Genomic DNA, 10,325 nt, shown 5'->3' on the forward strand with positions numbered 1-10,325 from the left:
ATTGCAGTTATTCGCGGAATTATCAACTTTGCGTGGATTGTGCCTCGACACGGCACAGCGCGGATGAATCCAATGTTTTGAGGAGAATGTGCGGCTGTCAGTTGCCGCGCCAGTGTGGATACAGTCATTTGGAATCACAAATTCTACTTTTTGGAAGTATGACCAACATAATAATTTTCACCGGAAAAGTCATCTGAACAAGTAAGAAACATCCACTTTTGATCTGACCAACTAAGGGGGAAAAAGCATTGCAGTAAATCGTGCTGATTAAATCTAACGATCGCTTATGTCTTACCTGTCCAGCAGAAAAAAAGTCGTCTCTGCGTCCGTTTTGAACTGCTTCAAAACACGGAGTTCATGCCACCTTTCAAAAGCCCTTCCGATATTTATCCTTGTTATCTGTTTTTTTTCTGTAGCCACTTTTGCATTTTACAACGGGTGAATCTCCAGTTGTCACTGGTGATTGTTGTTTGAACCTTTCTGGAGCCGCCATCAAATTGCTAGGTTTAATTATATCAAGTGCTGTGAGAAAAGGCTATAAATCTCCACCTCCAACATCCTCACACGCAATACCCAGCAAACACAGAATGTTGGCACAACGTACCCAACCTTCTAACAACGTTTTAACAACATGGCCAAAACATTTCTATAACTACGTTGTGTGGTGAAGGTTATTACAGCGTTGCCACAATGTTGACATTAAACCACCGTTCAGGGCCATTGCTTAAGGTTGTGCCAACGGTGTCTTGACAACCACTGGACTACATAGTAGCCTACTCGTCACTGCCCTGAAGTGCGAAAAGCAGCCTTTTACATTTCAACCGCCCATTGGGCTCATTGTGTTGTCACATTCTTCATCGAGCAAAGATACTGGAGTATTGCGTTTAATTTACCTCAGCTAAATAAGATATGTAATTATTCAAACACAACCTACAACTTCATTTTCTAATGTGACTAATGTAGCCTCGCTATTTAACCAGAGCGGCTCTGTAGCTTACTAGCCAGGACACATTATTTATGCATATAAACGTAATGACGCAAAGACATGCTCGAATTTCCCGCAGAAATCCACCAGTAGCCTACCACTGGAATTAAAAACATTATTACAGGCTTACCTTTGTGAATCAAGCTAAGGCAAGCAGATAGTTTTGAACACTGGCTGGTTATGTACTTACTCTTATAATTTTTAACCCCAAAAAGTTACGGACTGCAGCTTTAAGAAACACCAGCGATTTCAAACCGCATTTTTGAGACTGTTTTTAGATCACTGCGGTTCTAAAGAGAAAATACTCAGCAATTATGTTGACTTATGAATTTGCATGTGGTTTGTCTTAAAGCATATAAAAACACCACATAGACATATAAACAACATTAAAAACTTAATTTTCACCACAGGGGGTGAAAATTCTTATTCTTATTATTCACTGACCTTTCGAATCGAAGTCGCAACACCAGTTTTGGGTGAAAACATTTCTAAAATTAAATCTCAATCACATCCGCAATTCCCACCATTTGGAAAGTCTGATGCTCGAACATTCTAGCAGGACGTCAGGGTGAGAGCGAATCAGGTTTGGTCTGTTTGTTTTATTTTTGGAAAGTGTAGCCTAGGTCTTTTTGTACCCTGTACCCAAACGTGTTTCGTTTCTTTGCTTCTCTGGATGTGTGGATGTTTCCTGGACTGATTCCGGTTACCGACCTTTATCGCCCGGCTTTCGATGCTCCCCTGTCTGCCACGTACAGAACCCGGTTTTGTTCATTAAATGTTCTGATTTTAGCTTTTTATGTTTTATTTATTATACTTAAAAGAAATTTGTATATTTGTTTATTTAGTTTTTTTCTTTATTCACAAATGTATGACTTTTGGAAGTGCAATTCGATTACCATATAATAAAGTTGAATTAACGTAACCTTCTGTCATTTTACTCTTCAAAGTGTACACTTGCAGGTGTTGATTATACATTTTTTTTATTATATTTTTATTTTATTATAATAATTTTTTTATTACAAAGTAATGATTTACAGATAGCCCCATTAAATAATAAGGATAACAATATTTAAAAAGTAGCCTATATAATTATCTACAATGTTGCGAGCACGTAGACAGCGACGTTGCCATAGCAAAAATACAACGTGCCACAGACGTTGCCACAATGTAAATGTGTTTGTTGGGTATAACCATAGACTGTAAAAAAAAAAAGCGTTTTACAATGGTATTTTTCAAAACTAGGTTGATCTAAAATCATCGTTTTATTATTTAATGTATTATAATTTTATAGACGTTGCATCATCAAACAGGTTATTCATATAAACAAACAGTAGGTGGAAGCACTTGCATACGTAACAAATTGCATGATTTTAGTCCAGTGAATTTATGCTGAATGGGACACTTTAAATAAAATAAAAATTGTTGGCTAAAACAGTGGTTGAATTTGACTTTTTCCATTTTTCATTTTTGTTTTGTAATTGTTCAGATAAAGCTACTGAATATAGTTATGTCCCTGCTCACATGATTAATAGCCTATATAACACAATCTTATGAAATACAGATTTTTTTAGGCAGTGTTGGTTTTTGCTTCTGATATCATGCCCCATTTAGTGTGACAAAATGCCTTTTTTTGTTTTCCCACCTCAGTTTGTTTCTTCTTTGTGTCTGAGATGTTTGTGTTGGCCTGTCGAGGAGTTTGACTCAAGCATTCATTTCCTCCTGCTGACCTCCTGTCTTCAGCAGTGAACTCACACAGAGACTCTGCAGAGGTGATCGATTGGAGACAACGGGCAGTAATTCCTCCTCTGGAGAGTGTGCAAATGAGATCAATTGATTGAGTTCACCATGGAGGCAGTGAGGAGAGTCATAATTAGTTACACTGACTGAATAGTGTGCAGTCTGTATGTTTGTTCATGTGGATCTCTGTCTTTGTTAGTGTGCAAGACTGCAGGTCTATTCATCACATTCAATATATTGTAACAATAAGACTTGTTATTGCTTGAGCAAACAATTAGAAGCGCAACAGAGATTATTCACTATATTAATCTGAAATGTCTTTTATCTCATGTATGGACCAAAAAACCTTATAGCAACCTGTTGTTTTTTCTGCATTTGTTGCTTGGTTTTACCAATGCACGCTTCCATTTTAACTCATTACCCCAATATGTATTTTGCTCATTAATTGTCTTTTTGGTAGTCAGAAATGTTTCAATTACAGGCTAAATGAGGTGCTGTCGCATAATTAGCCCACATTTAAAGTGTAGTGCAACTTGCTTTCAGGCCACAGCACAGAGTATCTTGCTTAATGACTCGAAAATAATGAGAAAAATATTTGTGCTCCATTTCCATGGATACAGACCCATGACTGATTAATCTGCTTTGCCCTTAATTATGGCATGCTTCATTTGTGGTTCTATTGGATATATACAGCTGATTATTTGTAAGAAATCTGTCTGAATATACTATAATGTACACTGTACAGCCTTAAAATTTTGAGTTCATTGAAATTAAAAATTTGAGTTAAAACAATGGAGATTGGTTTAATCAACAGAAACTCAAAATATTATGTTATCTGAACCACATAAATGATCTAAGTTGATCTGACAAAAGAAAAAAGGTTGTGATAACAAATCATGAACATTTTTTTGTTTATTTTTTACAGTGCATACACACACGCGCTCCTTTTTTTTTTTGATGGACCATAATGGTGGCCTTTTTAAAATAATGGCTTTTTTGCAGTAACGACTTCACCGTATGTTCCTAAACAGAAACTTTTTCCAGAGAGATATTCACTGGAATTAATGGTGTGAGTCAGTCTGATACACGACAATGTTACTGAATACCAAAAGGGGGCAGTAGTGTTACTAAATGACAGCTTGCACCGATGCACTTCATTAGTGAGGCTGTGTCACTCACTGCACCCCCATAACCCATGCCATTTGTTATAATAGTCGGAGCATGCGAGGCACAGTAGGGTTCGAGGGAGGATCGCAACAGGATCACCAATTCTTCATTTCTAAAGTCTACTTCACGCATTCCAGTGGAAGCACGTGTTTCTTTCTTTTCTTCTGTATGACGAGAACAAAGATTTTAACTGACATTGTGACGATTAGGGAAATGCACTGAATCAACAAATCAGATATCAATGAGTATTATTTTAGTAACAAGCCATTTTCTGTCATTGCAAATAATAACAGAATAAGATTATGTAATGCGAGCAATTTCTTGTCTTGAGCAGTCTGCCAATTGAACCTTTGGAGACTTTGAAGTTAAATTAAAAGGCTGTAAGATAAATCTAGGCTATACTTGTTAGTTGTGATCACAAACTGTTCACTTTAGTGTCTGTCAAGTGTCAAAGTAACTAGGGGATGCATACATCCAGGATGCAGACCGCGCGTGTGAGCATTCAGGGGAGGGCGAAGTAACTGATGCTGAGCCAATGGAGATACTCGTGCGAGACGCATCTGTCCGAAACCCAAACTAACCGCTGGCATAACGCTATGTCTCCGGTATGTGTTGCGCGGTGAGATGAAAACCTGATTGAAGTTTGAAGAAGCTCACTCTTATTCACTGACTTTTGGAGATTCGCACGGGCAGGACAAAACAAAAAGGTAATACTACGCACGAGAAGGTTATTGTTGAAAGTTTTGTCGTGTTATTTTGCATAGCCTATAGCCTACTCGAGGCACTGTTTGTGCCTGTTTTTGAGAAGATCCACCTATAGCATAATCTGTATTTCGATATTAAGATTTAAACGATTATAAATTAAATTATAATTTCTATAAAATATTTTACCGTCGTATGAAAAGCGTATCAAATGGATAGAAGCCTCACAGTCGTGTGTGTTAGGAATGCTGATGCTTTTAAAATTTTGGTTGCAACGAAACCTTTATGATTTATTCTTGATTTCAGGATGTTTTGGTTGATGTAGAATGTAGGCTACTGTTTTTTTATATACAGGCATATTTTTTGAGTTCACGACTGGGAAAGGCGGTCTGTGCAGTGTGTCTTCAGTGTGTTTTCACGGGTTTTGGAGATGCTGTTCCGCATTAGGTCAGCACTGCACAACCCCCAACTGCTATGATGCTGAACTGCTATGGCTCTCAATGATTTGTTTAGAAAATGGCCTATTATGGAGAATGTTGTTTAGTGAGAGGCATCTAACTTTATTATTCGCTTGATTAAACAAATCCAATATCAACGAGAGCTTTTATTGTCACAGTACACAGCCTACAGCAATAATCTCGCTTAATTTAATCACCTGTTGCATGGCTGTTCTCTTTCATCTAAAACGGCATAAATTTGCGATTAATGTTTTTACAAAGCCATTTAACAAGCTAACAGTAATGAAATCCGCAGTTGTGCTCTTCATCATTTTATGCTCATAGTTTGTGTAACCTGTCTTCAATGTCATTTCCACTGCCTTCACCTGAACAAAGTGTTTTTTTTTTAAGTCAACATTAGTTTATTTAGTCGAGCAGACGCTTTAAAGAGATAGCTCATCTAAAAATAATGAAAAATCTGTAATTTATTTACCCATATATCCAAACCTGTTTGTTCTGTGTGGAACATAAGATGTTTTGAGATATGTTTGTTCATACACTGGAAGTCAATGGTATCCAAAATTGCCTGGTTACCAACATTCGTCAAAATATCCTCATTTGAATTCCGCAGAAGAAAGAAAGTCAAACAGGTTTGAAACGACATGAGCGTGAGTAAATGATAACAGATTTATTTATTTTTTTGGTGAACTAACACTTTAAGTGACTTATCAATGAGAAAAATACAACAGGAGTCAACATTATTAGCAGTAATTTCAAAAGTCATAGATTTAATGAAGGTTTAGGGTCTGGAGATATGTCATTTGCTTTAAAGTCAACATGAATTGGTGTTCGCGGCCAGAAAGTGAAACAGAATTTTGAATGAGACAAAAATAGGGTGGTACTTTTTCATATCAGAATGAATGCAAAAACAGTGGCTAAATAGCTTTTTGGCTATTGGTTAATACAATGAATGGGCTACCTGATGTCCTTTCAGAGAGTCTTTACTTTCTGATTAAAGATTACGAGAACAAACTAATTTTGTCTTTTGGAATAACATGCACTGATAAATTGTTCACAGTGCAACCATGAACATGTATTAAAAAAGTAAATCCAAATTTGAGTGAGATGAGAGAGAATGGACAATTGTCTTTGAGAATCGAGCTGTTTGTGGGGGCTGTGCCTCATACTCGCCTTGTAAACTACTGCTTTAAGCAAGTATAGGCTCAGCCGGGGTCTGCTACTGACTGCAGGGGTGTTCAATCCTGCTCCTGGAGGGCCACTGTCCTGCAGAGATTAGCTCCAACACAAATTAAACACACCTGAACCAGCTAATCAAGGGCTGTGTCCGAAAACAGATTTATGCTGCCTTCGGAGGACACATTCAATGATAGGGAGGCAGCATAGATGTATCCTTCGCTGCCTTTGATATCCCAGAATCCTGTGCTTTCCATTCTGTGACAGTTAAGCTAGAAAAATAAAGATGGCGTCTGAAAGTTGACCAACGTTTTCCACTTTTGATGTCATTTCTTGCGAGAAATTACTATTGTAGTGATCTCTCTCTATTTTACTGTAGATCATTAAACCGTTACGTTGCCGCAGAAGTCTGTCCGAAATCAGTTTTGTGAGGAACCTTCATGTGCAAATGCTGCCTGCAAAGTCGACATTACCTGATAGGGCACCGTGGCAACAAGTCAGCTGCCTAAGTTTATTGTTTACATGGAGATGGTCAAGGCATCGTTTTCAAAATCTTGCACTTTGGCTACGTCTACATTAATCCGGATACATTTGAAAACGCCGTTTTCGTTTATAAACGCTCTCCGTCCACACTAGCGTTTTCAGGCGTTTTCGGACGTTTCAGTGTGGATGAGAAACTTTTGAAAAACGCCTGAAAACGCTAAATTCACCTTATTGCGCATACGTAAAACCCCACAAAAGATCACTGATATCCAGTGGTCGCACGCAGTCACCATATGTTTGGTCTAAAACGCTAAAACTGCTCTCATGTATTGCCGCAGGACAGCAAATGTGAGTAAATTCTGTCATCTTTGCTGGACTGTGATATGAAGAGTGTGCAATGTAGAATATTTTTAGCAGCAGTGTGAAAGTGAATATCACATAACAGGAACAATACTGGTAATAAACATGAATATCTATTGGTACAATATGCGTCACATGACTAAATTTACGTCATCGTTTTTAAATACCACCGGTTTCACAGTCCACACTACAACGCGAAAACAGCGTTTTCAAATGTATCCACTTTGGAGTGCGTTTTAAAAAAAGCTTCGTTTTCATTAATAAAAACGCCGTCTTTGAAACCAATTTTCAAAACCTTGTGTTTTCAGACCCCCAAACACTGTTGTCGTGTAAATGAACGGCCAAAAAGTTTTCAGCTTTTAGCTGAAAATGGTGTTGTGTAGTGTAGGTATACCCTTATTAGAGAAGTCATTGACAATTGCACTCATTTCTATATATCCACAAACAGTGACTGACTATCGCTACCCTGGTAATCCAGAGTTCTCGCGAAAGCACAAGTTGAATTTGCTCAGCGAGTTACTCTGGTGTCAAGTAATGATGCTCATTAAATATGCCCCTCGATCTGAGCTGCACCAATCACATCGGGTTATCTGATATAGGCGGGTCAGAGGCGAGCTAAACAGATGAGGACAGTGCTGCGACGTCGAAGTCATTAGTAAACATTGCAAGATGGCTATGGATGAATACAGTTGTTTGAAACGGCTTTGGCCGCTACAATGATCGAGTTAGACTTGGCTTTTTATCTAAAACAGGAACAGAAGACGCCGCTCGAATTGTTCATTTGCAAGAAGGACGTTTTTGCTGTTTTGGTGACCGGATACAGTAAGAGTCTAATCTACCAGTTAGCTCCGCTGGTAGCTAAGCGTATGGGGTTTATTGTTGTGACTGGTCGTAGTGTTATCCAATTGCGTGCAGTGGGATTTTCAAATGCACGCTTGGTGCCGCACCTCGAGCTGGCCGATTTTCATTAGTCGACGCCAGACCATTAATCTTTTAGATTTAGGTCTGGATTTCCAGGCTAGACTATCGCACAACTTTGAACGAAATTTAATGACGTCAAGGCTGTAATGTGATTGGTTACCAAAGCACACGTGACCCAAGTTAGCCGTTACGCATTCTTCAATGGTAGAGCCACTGACCCTCTTATCTCCCAATAATAAGACCATCTCTGCTAGAAACATCTTAGACAAGTTGAGTTGAGACAAGTTGGAGCAAAACTCTGCAGGCCAGTGGCCCTCCAGGGCTGAATTTGGATATCCCTGGACTAGAGGAACAGTTAAACCTTAATGTAACAAACTTTAAAGCGTTACAACCACTAAGGGGAGGATTTAGAATAAAATTACCTAAATAGAAATATGCTAAGATACTATGTTTTTTAAGTGTACCTACATTTTTTTATTAATTTCTAAATGTCACACTTTTTAGTTTGACCGCTTAGTTCTATTTGATTGTTAAGGTGATGTTTTAAATGCATTGCTGCTCTTCTGTTTAACGATTTTGTCTCGTGCTTATCCCTGGAGGCGGTAATTACTGCCTTGCATGCAGACGTGATAACCTTCGCCTGCTTGGCGATCATTTGCATAATCATTAGAAAAATTAACGTGCACTTTTTTCCATTTGCACCACAGGCTGATATGCAAGTGGCTGCTTTATCATCTGGTAATTAATGAGAAGTGTAATGAGTTGTGTGTGCTCCCAATAAACACCGTCTTTTATGGCTCTCTGTAGTTTTGGATTTAAGGGATGTGCCTCTTCGCCCCCCATTCAATTTGACCTGACACCAATTCTACCAAATAACACAAAGTCCCCAGAAACAGAACTGGGAAACCCTTTAACTCAGGCTCCATGAAGAGAGATACTTAAGGGCTGATTCACAGAAAGTCATATCTAGAAACTGCAGCCTGTGCAACAATCGTTTAAAGTAAAGAATGAAAGCAAACATGACTGAATGCAAATAAGCGCAATCAATCCTCAAAGCGCCATCAGTTTACAGTGTAATTGTTAAATGGATGTCAATCCATCTCTGGGCAATTAACTGCCTAATCCAGTCATTTCATTGAGCAGGTTGGGTGAAGGGGGGTTTCATCCTTCACAGTCTCCATTATTTCAGCCCCTCACTGTGCTGTCAAACATCTAAGGTGTATCTCTAACAGAGATATTGTAGCGGTGTATTAAGGCAAAATCCACTTGTTTGAATCAAAGTGCAAATGGAAAATGATTGTGCATTGATTTCCAATTATATTCACCTTGGTCTTTCCCTCTATTTGCTTGAAGGTTAGTCTCAGATCTCCTCAAATACATAACCCAGGGAACTATGAAGATGCCTAACAATGGCCTGTAGGGATTTGACATGTAAGAAAGGGCCTGACTTCCTGTGGAGTGCTCTTCCAACAGAGAAATGATACGGTCACAGGAGATGGATGGCCTCTCAATACACTCACTTAGCCAGCGACCACTGGTTCCCCTTCACAGCCCCTACACCCTACTGAGTTTACAACATTAATTATAAACTTGTTAATAGCTATCTAGAGAACATGCACACATTAATATGCTTTGAATTTCACACCACCCACTCGCACACCAACACACCTGCACACACAGACTGTTTGGCAAAAGGTTGGTTTTCTGGAAACAGTGACTTTCATATGCATGCAAAGAGAAGAAATGGCCATAGTATCTACACACTCTAAAATAGCATATAAATTTGTTTGAACAAGATTAGTATATAACAATGCGTTTCAGGTCATGCAGACCAATATTTTGTTGTTAGCAACTTCATATTTGTTGGTGAATAGTTAACTGCAAAGATGAGAAGTGCAGTACAGCTGTACTTGTGCTTCATCATGAATAGGTAGGTTCAGTTTTAGGCGATATAGCAGGTGACCATGGGTGCCATTTCTTGTATGGTGTCACTTAAATCGATTTATGCGTTTACAAAATGAGTCTGAGAAACCTTTAAAGTCACCATGAAATTAAAATGGACATTTCTTATTTTTGTATGGAATATTGCAGTACTTAAGGGTGGCAGTGGCTCAGTGGTTCATGTAGATTGTCTACAAACCGGAAGGTTGGTGGTTCAATCCCCGGTTCCACCTGACCAAGTGTCGAGGTGTCCTTGAGCAAGACACCTAACCCCAGCTGCTCCCGACGAGCTGGATCGCCTTGCATGGCTGACACCGCCGTCGGTGTGTGAATGGGTGAATGTGAGGCAATATTGTAAAGCGCTTTGGTGGCCATTGGGTCTGTGAAAGCGCTATATA

This window comes from Rutilus rutilus (genome assembly GCF_951802725.1).
Source record: "Rutilus rutilus genome assembly, chromosome: 13".
Taxonomy (NCBI): domain Eukaryota; kingdom Metazoa; phylum Chordata; class Actinopteri; order Cypriniformes; family Leuciscidae; genus Rutilus; species Rutilus rutilus.